Source organism: Chironomus tepperi, unplaced genomic scaffold (assembly GCF_022539635.2).
Source record: "Chironomus tepperi strain 1889 unplaced genomic scaffold, CSIRO-AGI_Ctep_v1 contig_422, whole genome shotgun sequence".
NCBI classification, from domain to species: Eukaryota; Metazoa; Arthropoda; class Insecta; order Diptera; family Chironomidae; genus Chironomus; species Chironomus tepperi.
In genome coordinates this window covers 705,880-716,308 of record NW_027226544.1, presented here as the reverse complement: position 1 = coordinate 716,308, position 10,429 = coordinate 705,880, and the positions used below count along the sequence as shown (strand labels likewise).

The following is a 10,429-nucleotide window of genomic DNA, read 5'->3' as shown; positions in this document are numbered from 1 at the left end:
ATGACATAATGACGACGTTTATATACAAAACTACGTTGCTGCTGATCATGAACATATTAAGCTTGCACTAATTACGCAAAATAATATAAAATAGTACAGAATTCTAAAATTTAGGATTAAACTTCTGTAAAAATCACTTGTTGCTTCATCATTTCCCCACCTTCATTCACATTCAACAGTTCAATTTTTCCCCTAAACATAATCTAGTACATCATTGGAAAATGTCACAATGAAAAGCAGTATGAAGTAGAATTTTCATTCATTTTCCATTATAAATATAACGTGTTGCAAGCACGTTGAAGGCAGAAGTGTTTATCTGTTGGTTCTGAAAAGGTAAAAGAAAAAATAAGCTTAAAAAAATTATTATCTGTGGATTAAAATAGAAAAAAAAGAAATTAATCATTTGGAAATAATTTAATCGAAGTGAACTTTGTTTTTTCCCAATAATCGAGAAATATCCGTGATTAATTTAATTAAATCTTTGAGGATCATTAAATAGTTTTCCTTTAATTTTTCCAACCACGATTTTAATTACTAATCAAGTAAATTAATTTTTAGCTCATCAGCACTGAAGTGAAAATTGTAAAATAAAGAAAGAGAAAAAAACATTTTCTGTGATTATCGATAATTGAAATTTCCTTGTGAACGGCAGTGAGGAACATAGTTCTGTTGGTTTTTGTGGATTTACACAAAAAAAAAAAACTTCTCAGAAAATTAATAAAAGTTTGAAAAAAGAGAAAATATCTCAAACTTAAAATCTTCAACAAATTATCGACAGTAATTAACTGGTGAGTATGATTTTGAGTTGGAACTTACTTTAGTTGATGGATTAAATGAGAATCCAGTGTCTTAATTTGATAATACAGCAGTTAAATTGTAAGATTTTCAAATCAGACAAAGAAATTGATTTGCAATCTAGTTTTGTACGAATTAAGGTATGGATATTGCCTAAATAGTTAGGATGACTATAGTGAACAGCACAACATAGTCGCCAGTCATTGCAAAATTGTCGTATTACCCACAAAATAGTAAGGAAAGTAAATTTTTTTACATTTCTGATCTTCTAAATTCCATGATCCAGTATAATAAATTAAAATTGATCCATCTTAAGTATCCGTCGTCAAAATACAGTCAAACTATTCACGAAAATTCTATAATACTCAATTTCTATAAATTCCATAACAAAGTCAAAACAACCCCATCAAGTGTCAATTTTATGACTATTTTTCAACCTTCAAAGTGGCAATTTTACGACACTTAATCAACTTATGAGCCATAAAGTTTCTAGAAATTAGAAATTTAAATTAAAGCTACAATATAACATGAAGGAACAGCTAAAAAATATAATAAATAAATAAATTACAGCTTGAATTTCGTAATTTTCCGTAGGCAGATTTGATTCACAATTTACAGACGTTACGTAAAAGAAAACATCCATTAATTACACTTGACTCTACCTTCAAGAACCATAATTAAGATCTTTAATTATAAAGTATCCTTACAAATGATGCTGTGGTGTCTAGTCATAATGGTGTTCAATATGACAATCAAATAAATAGGTTGGGGGTCGTTTGTAAATGACGACTGTATAGAAATTAGATTTTTGAGTCTTTCAGAGTTAAATCTCAAGGGGCTGGGGTATCTTGTCTTGATACAACTTAAGCAAGAGTTCAACTAGGTTACATTCAGGCGTACACTCTGTTCTCATTTGGAGTGCATGGGGCGATAGAACCTTTTTGAATGGTTACGACGACGCTTAATTGAAGTAACAAGTGTACAGGCTAGGCTGTTATTTGACTGTATCTAAAGAAGGCAAATTACAGCACAATAATGTAAATTTAACAGAAAAATGTAATTCCAAGTAGGACTCAAATCCACATCCTACAATGCCCTATCACATACTCTTACCACTGAGCTATCTTGTGATATTGACTAAATGGCAAGGTCCCATATAAATTATTCATATTATTTATCCCCTTTACCATTGCATTTCCATTGCTATAGATTCAGTCTTAGTCTCAATAGAGATTATACATCACTCCTTTAAAGAAAGCATTGATACTCAACATTATCAAACGAACGACAATGACTAAAAAATTCTAAAATTGCTCATTTAAGTATGTAAATTACATAAACCATTTCATTCAAAAAAAGAGGAAAATAGGAAGCTTTAAATGCTCTACCACATTGAGCTGTTTAATTCTAAGAGAATCTTTTGTAAAGGAATCGGTGAATGAAGTTGATTGAATGATGGAAATACGACATAATCCATGTAGCTTTGGAATTTTTTCTATTTCACTATGAAACAAGCTTGTCGGTTTGAAGAATTTATTGAATTGTGGCAAGTATTCTAGAATTCTGTAGAATTGTAAAAATTGTAGATTAATTTATTGTTTTTAATGATTCGGATAGTTAATAAGACAGCTAATTGAACATATTTGAGCATTCATTATTGTGAATGAAAAGCTTTTTTGTGCATTCTTTTGCGTTTACATGAAAAAAATTGTCATGCACAATAGCTATGACTTAATATTTCCTAATTAAAGTCAAAATTAATGACTATGTGACTCTTAATATGTTAAAATTTATTAGTTCTGTCGAGAACTATCTACAACTCAACACAAACTTACTGTGAACTTACAACATTACCCTTAACAATAAATGTCAAAAAGTCTCATAGATTCCCCTTCCTTTAGTGGTTTCTAATTAGCAAAGAAGAAGAATAAAAACATATTTTTATACCTTTTTTCCATCTCAAAAGGATTAAAAAATCGGAAAAGTTTGGATTTTTCAAGATGAAAAAAAGGAGAAAAAAAATTAATTTATATTCTATAGAGGTATCATTTCAATGCGATATTCCCAAAGATATTTTGTTTCTGCTACTAATTTAATTAAAAAATATTTTTTTGCTCCTTTTGATTTTTTCAACCTTTTTGTGTGTTTTAAGAATGATTTAGCATAAAATTTGAATGTTGGGAGTGAAAATTAGACAAAATTTGGGTGTGTTAGGAATTTTGAGTACAACTAAATCATTGACAAGTCTAAGAATATGTTTAGAATAGGCCAGCAAGGAACAGCAATGACGTAGTTGTTAAAATTTCGGTAAATCGATCCTAACGATCCAGGATCAATCTCGGGAAAGGTCTCATTGAATTTGGGTGTTATTCTGGACAAGTCAACTCGGTTTATGTGATTCGCGATGCAAAAATTGTGTCCAAAAAAATCAAACAAATCAGCTAATCGATCAAAAATCCATTCCCAAATCGTCGTGACTCATACTTGATATTGGATTTAATTTAATTTCTGCACCATGTCACAGTCACGCCGACTTGGCGCCGGATTGTGGATCGATTAACCGATTTGTAGTATTCGGAGTGGTTAAGCACATATCATTGATATACTCTGGGTAACACAATGTGCAGAGATGAGAATCGTCTTTAAAATGAATAAAAAGCAAATGTTCATGCTGTTTATCCCTAAATTCTCCCTAAAATTCAAAATTAAGTTGTAATAGCTTCCCGGAGAGTCAATGCAGCATTCTTGCCAATAAAAAGGCAGCATAGCGGTTCTCTAGTGAACATGATCTGCTGTTCGGACTCTGAGAATTGCTGAGAATCGTTGTAAAATTCAAGTTAACTTCGAGTTTTGCAAAGAAACTATCCTCCTCGTCATTGAGATTATCATTCTTAGATAATCAAGTAACGCACATAAAACCGCTATATCAAATTAAATGCGTCATTATTCCTTTCATCAACATTTGCCTCCCACTTACTGTTCCCTCAACATTTTTTTAACTTCTTCTTCTTTTCTTCATGAAAATGATGGCATAATGAAAAAATAAGAAAGTTTCACTCTTGATTAATTTTCATACTTTTCAAATAATGCAGATATGAAAAGGGAAAAATCTCAGAGGCATCTTGCATACAAATAAATTGTCATCACAGAAGAGAACTAAATGCATGAAACTGCTGCTACTTTTTTTTTTTCACTTTTCTGTTATCTTTTTTTCAAAGAAAATATTTTTTTAAGAATTTTTTTATTCAAACTTTGTATTTTCTTTATAATTGTTGTGAAAAATTTTTTCAATCCACAAACATCAGGTGGAAGTATTCCTTTGTGAGTATTTAGCAAGTTCCTTCACTAGAGTATGTATGCGCAAATGTATTCATTTGGTTTTTAAGATCTTTGAACAAATTAAACTGAATTAAATATGATATTATTGAAGGTAGACAAGATTTTATTGAAGTTGAACAGCCTTCAGCTAGAACTAGATGTTCCATATGTTTATTTGAGTATTTACTGTCATTATCCGGACATTAAAAGAGTTTCCGGTGATTTTCTGATAAATTGTTTAAATTAGGATTCTTTATATGTAATTTTAAGTAGGTTTACTTTGTTAGGCTCGCTGACTTCCTGTGTAAAGGATGTGGACAATTTGTTTTGTTCAAAATATTGACAAAGAAGTAGATTTAGCTGTAAACTGTTGTAAACAATGATATATGTAATAGAAAGATGTAAGAATTATAAAAACGGATGTTTAAATATCCAATGAACTGGATGGATGTATGATTCAAAGCTCAAAATAGACCAAGACATTGTATGAAAAGATCAATAAAAGTCGACTCAACTTAAAATTAAATTTGATTTAACTTCAAGCACTGTTTTGATCTGATTTTAAATTCAAGTATGCTACTATCCTTTCTTCAAATTCTGCTTGAATTATAGACCTTGTTGGAATCTAAAAGAACTAATTTGATTAATCACAATGATGTTTATTCTTTGGAATTTGAAATTAAATTAATTATTTACAAGAAGGGGCTAATAACTATGTAAGGGGAAAATCAACTAATTTTAGTTGGAAATACAATTCAAATATTAAACGACAGTTGATTTATTCTCAACAATCTTTCCTCTATCAATCAAATTCCACTAATTATTCTAAATTCTATTAAGAAATTGCAATTCTAAAATTCTAAAGCATCCATACCTTGACTTCTTTACATCACAAAACTAACAAACAACTTTACGTGACAAACATAGAAAATATAATTTTCATGTCAAGCGCAAAAACTACAAAAATTCTTTAATTCCAACAGACTTATAATACCAATTCATTAGAGAATGTAGGTAACATTTTGCTGAGATTAAGAATTTTCTCATGAGTATTTTCGTCATCATCTACGCTGCTTATTGAAAACTTTAGTTTTAAAACTCATGTAACAAGTAGTTTTATTGATAACATAATTGCGTCATTAGAACAAATAATTGTTTCTAAGTTACAAGAAGCTGGAGAGTCGAAAGTAAAAGTTTTTAACAATTCTTGATAATTCTTATTAAGAATCCATTTTAAGTTTCTTGATAATTAGATTATTGTAGAATAATTTAGTTAGGCCTCTTGGTTATCATTCTGACGTACTTTGTTAACATTTTAAAACAATGTTTCCAGTTCTGACTTCTTTGAAAAATGATGAAAAAATCTCTCAACCCATATAAATGCACGTAATGTAGCATTTCTCATACACAACATTACACAATTCCACACGACATTATTTTAAAAAGAAAAAGCAGCTTCAGCAGCAACAGTTGTACAATGAAATCTCATAAAATGTAATTCTACTATTTGTAATCACATAAACAATGTTGCTTGCAGCTCTTTAATACTCTAATTATTTAAACTTAAAAAGCAGAAATTTTTTCAAAAAAGTACAATTTTGTCATGTACAAAGTAACTCAAAAGTTTCTTCCAGTGACTTCTTCACGAGACATTTTTCATTTGTAATTTGCGTTGTAAGAATTGTCTAATGATAAATAAAGGAATATGGTTTATTAACAATATGGTAAATCACGACGTATGTTATTAAAATGTATCTGGAAGGAAAGTTTAAACTTTTTAAGGTTATGTTATTTTTGGTACGGTAAGAGAGTTGCGCGACCAAGTGTTCATATCAGTTTGGCATTCTAATTATGATTTTAAAATGTTCCGAAAATATTATTTGATTATAAGAGATACAAAATTAAAGTTTAGAGAAATTAGAGCTATGCTGCTCATTTACTGGGTGTACAAGATGCATCCAGAGGGTATTTTTGGTTCAATATTCTCCAAGTTGCTAGGGAATTAAGAAGCAAATATCTTTAAAACTCTAGTTCGAAACAAATCGCCTTCCTTCAAAAAACAATGTTACTCTCGAATATCATAACTTGTTCTCTAAGGCACCGGTATATTTCGTCCCGCTCCTCGAGACTATCAGCTCAAAAATTCAATTTACTATCTAAATTCACCAATTCTCATCTGACCGAATCTAGACTAAAGCTTATTGCTTACTTTTTATTATTCATAATCCAACAAATTCAGCCATAAATTTCATCACAAAATCATTTAACAATTTTCATTTTAATAAATTTGCAATTCACAAATATCAACAATTCGAATTAAAATCATTAAATTAATATTGCAATTAAAATGATTATCATAAAACAATGAATATTAGTATCGATTTGCATTCAATGAGCAGCAATTCGTTGGCTTTCTGTAGCTTCCACCCTTTTTTTCTTTTTAGAGCAATTAATTTAATCATTTGAAAAAAAGCTTTGAATTTATTTTAAATATTCAGTGGTGCAGATTAAAATAAGCTCAGATTGTTTACAATTCGATTCAAATGAACGGTATATTCAATAGATTTGAGCTTTATCGAGGCGTGTAAATACGATTCATCCTAGTCTATGATTAAGCTAGTCTGCTTTTGTTAAGTACTTTTAAATATGTCTAAAAGTAATGTTGTTTAGAAGCATGTAGGGTTTCTGATGCCGTTAACGAAAACGGAAAACGGGCCGTTTTTTCCAAAAAATAAAAACGGGAAACGGCCGTTTTTTGCTAGCCGTTTTTCCGTTTTTTAATATGCCTTTTTCTCTGAATTTTTGGAAAATTTTGAAAAATTTTATTAATTTTTCGACTCAAAAAAATTTTAAAATAATAATTTAAACTAAGAAAATTAATATTCGTCAATTATTTTGGCCTGCGGTATACTTTTAGAAGTAAATTTTTCATGTACATATCTTGGCAAATCAAAAAGGACTTCAATTTGATTGCAACGTATTGCTTCCCTTCCATTAAAAAAACGGACCCGTTAACGGCCGTTTTTCAGAAAAAAACGGAAACGGCCGTTTTTTAAAAATGCCGTTTTTCAGAAACCCTAGAAGCATGTGAATGAGAGCCTTACATATCTTATTCACATGGTTTTTTAAGAATTTTCAATAGAAATTATTCAAGCATTGAAGATTAAAAAATAAATTTTTAGAATGATTCATAAAACATGCAGCAATTTTAGAGAACCGAGCAGCACAAATGTAGACCTTGATGGTAAATCTCGACCGAGACTGCATACAGACTGCCCACGACTATTTTAAATGCTTCATCTCTGTGTGGCATCCATATAGCTGCCAAACAAAAGCGGCTTTCATTTTATGTCTATAAAAGAGCTTTGCCAAATCCTCAACAGTTCTGTGTCCAAACCTTCTTCATTTCTATCTCATAAAAGAGCTAAAAATTGAAGAATTTGAACACAAATGAATTAAATATATCTTCAATCTCACATGACGTGCTGCAAATACATCAATTAATTCAATCTTCTATACTATAGAAGATGAAAGCAAAGTCCTTGCCCCAAAAAATGAACAATAATATTTGGTTTCGATATACAATTTGAGAAAATGGGAAATTCGATCTATTTTTAGTATTTCCTGATATTCATGAATAGGAAAGATTTAAATAGAATGAAATATATATTGTTGATGAACATTGCACGTGATGATAATGAACATTATGATTTTTGTTTTTGTTCTGTCGTCCACGTGAGTAATTGGAAAATCTAGTACATTATTGCAACTATCAATGCGGTGCCTTTTGAAAGGCTGGATGATTGATTCTTTTGTTTTGAGCTTCTTGAATCTGGACCGAATAGTCCAAATCATGTTATCTATCAAAAATTCAGTCACAGGCTAGATTTTGGCCAGATTTGATTTAAATCCGGCATCATGTCAGAGTCAAGCCGGTTTAGTGTCGGATTTCGGATGAATATAACGACTTGTGATATAAATACAAGTAGATAATTTGGATGCGGAAACAGAAATCTACAAAAATATGACAAGAACTCAAGTAACTAGCATTACAATAAAAAAAATACCCAAAATACCCAAAACCAACAAATATTTCAAATCATCCATCAACTCTTTCAAAATTCAAAAACATTTGTTTTTCTAGTCAAATTCCCGTGACTGATGGTGAAATCAACCATTATCACATACTTAAAAGTGTAGTAAAACAAGTCAGAACTAAATGCCTAATACTGAAATTCGCATTACCCACATCACATCTAATTTCATATTCTGAAAAATTCGCATTGAAAAAAATTTTCTACACTAAATTACTATTTTTATGCTAATTCCGCTATTTTCATGTTAATACAATTCACCGAGGAAATTTTTTGTTTATCTAATTTTGTTTATTGCATACGACACTTTGTTGTAATGCCCACGAACATCAGCAATGAAAAAAGGACACATTCTAAAATTGTAATACATTTTTAAGGACATTTCCTATTTATTGCTTAAAAATCAGCTTTAAGCATCAACTTTAAGAAAATTGAAACTCAAACATATGATTCATTATCAAATGGTGCTTAAATAAATAAATTAACGACCAAACCAAATGCTTATGCTGCAATTGTCTCTTACTTTCGTATCCAATTGTGTGTGGGGAGCGAATGAGCACCACAATTTATTAATCTGTTGCAGCTCATTAAATTGATTATGCTACCACGCTTAAGTGAGATTATTATGCAGAGAGTCTTTTTGTTGTAGGCATTTTTTAATAGGAAATGAAAGATTGTTGGTGCTTTTGCTCATCATTAATGGTTTATTGGATAATTGGAGCTTGACTTAAGTTTACCATGTTATCAGTGATTCGGAAAAATTGAAATACTTTTAAAACAGACTTGATATGAATGTAGGATTTATACTGATGCATTCTTGCCACTTTTTTAAAGCACAAATAAGTTTGAGGAAGTAAATTTGATTTGACTTTTGTGTGGAAAATTGAAAAATAAAATTTGAAGTGGAGAAAATTTTGAAATTTTCCATTTTGAAAATTCAAAATCTTGATTTCCGTTAGATTCAAAAATTTCAAAATTCATTAAAAAATGCACAAACTAGTAAAATTATGAAAAAAACTTCCAAACTTAAAAAAAAGCATCCCTAAACCAAAAAAACGCTCTCCAAAACAACCTCAACAATCTCCTTACCAGTTCTGTTTTAAATTTACATTGTATGTTTTTATTATTTCCGTTGAGATACTTTTAATGCAATATGATACACCTGTGGTCAATTAAAATATTAATAAAAAGAAGCCACTTACTCATTTATTCATATTTTTTTTCCATCTCTCTCCTACGCTTTCAGTTTTTATTATTTATCATAAATGAATCATGTTAATATACTTTATGAAAATGAAAAATAATTTAAAATAATTGACGGTTAACACAATAATTGATGTCAAAATTACTGGCGGGGTTGATATGATAAAAAAATAAACAAATAAAAACAATTATTGCTAAGTGGAATTTTTTTGATATTAATAATTGACATTGAGTTTCGGAATTTTAATATCTGTTGGGTTTAATTCAAAAATTAGCATGAAGTTCGCACAGATTATCCTAGTTTATAGCAATAAGAACAGACATTTAAGGCTTTAAATCGTACCCAAATCGTCTCACCATGTGATCTAAATTAAAAATTTAAATCAATTTTATACAAGATTAGTTTACAAATATTTAAAAAAAATTCGGAAGCAATCAACACAAATGTCTATCCATTTTGCGTAATATTAACATTTTGTTCTACCCAAAAACAGTCAACCTCCGCAACAAAAACAAAATCTTCACATAAACCCACCACATCAATGACGATAATCTCTAGACTTAACGTATATCCAAATGTAGAACAACAGCACGTAATCTTCATTCCTGTGGTCATTAAAGTTAGATCGTTTCTAATTCAGAAGCTAAAGCAACTATTTGTTTTTATTCTGTGAATGAGTCACAGATATGACGTAAAAGAACGTTAGTTTATGAATGAATGAATAACGTGATGGGTGTCAATAGAATCAATTTCGGAGCTTTAAAGGATTACTTTACATTCCAATAGGCAACAAAGCCAATTTTTCAAATTAAATTACTCAAACTTTTCACGCTGTGCTTTCCATTACGCAATTTTTAATAAAAAATGCAGGAACAACTTTGCATTTGATAAGCATTAATTACTAACAAAGTTTCCGATGTGGATTGTCGCACGATGAGTACGTAACATGTCATTTTCAGGCATAAATTTTTTTATCAACATTCACACGCTTTAACTCGTGGACTATATTTTGCGGAAA

General features: G+C 29.9%; 1 protein-coding gene across 3 annotated transcripts in view; it reads left to right on the top strand.

The window, feature by feature from the left end:
- The first annotated feature begins 230 nt into the window (after positions 1-230).
- Positions 231-10,429, top strand: part of LOC139097453 (short neuropeptide F-like) — a 30,095-nt gene continuing 19,896 nt past the window's right edge. For all 3 annotated transcript variants that reach the window (XM_070649306.1, XM_070649307.1, XM_070649305.1), the window contains exons 1-2: positions 231-333; positions 559-788. The gene's annotated coding sequence lies outside the window, so the exon portion shown is untranslated. The remainder of the gene's footprint in view (positions 334-558; positions 789-10,429) is intronic.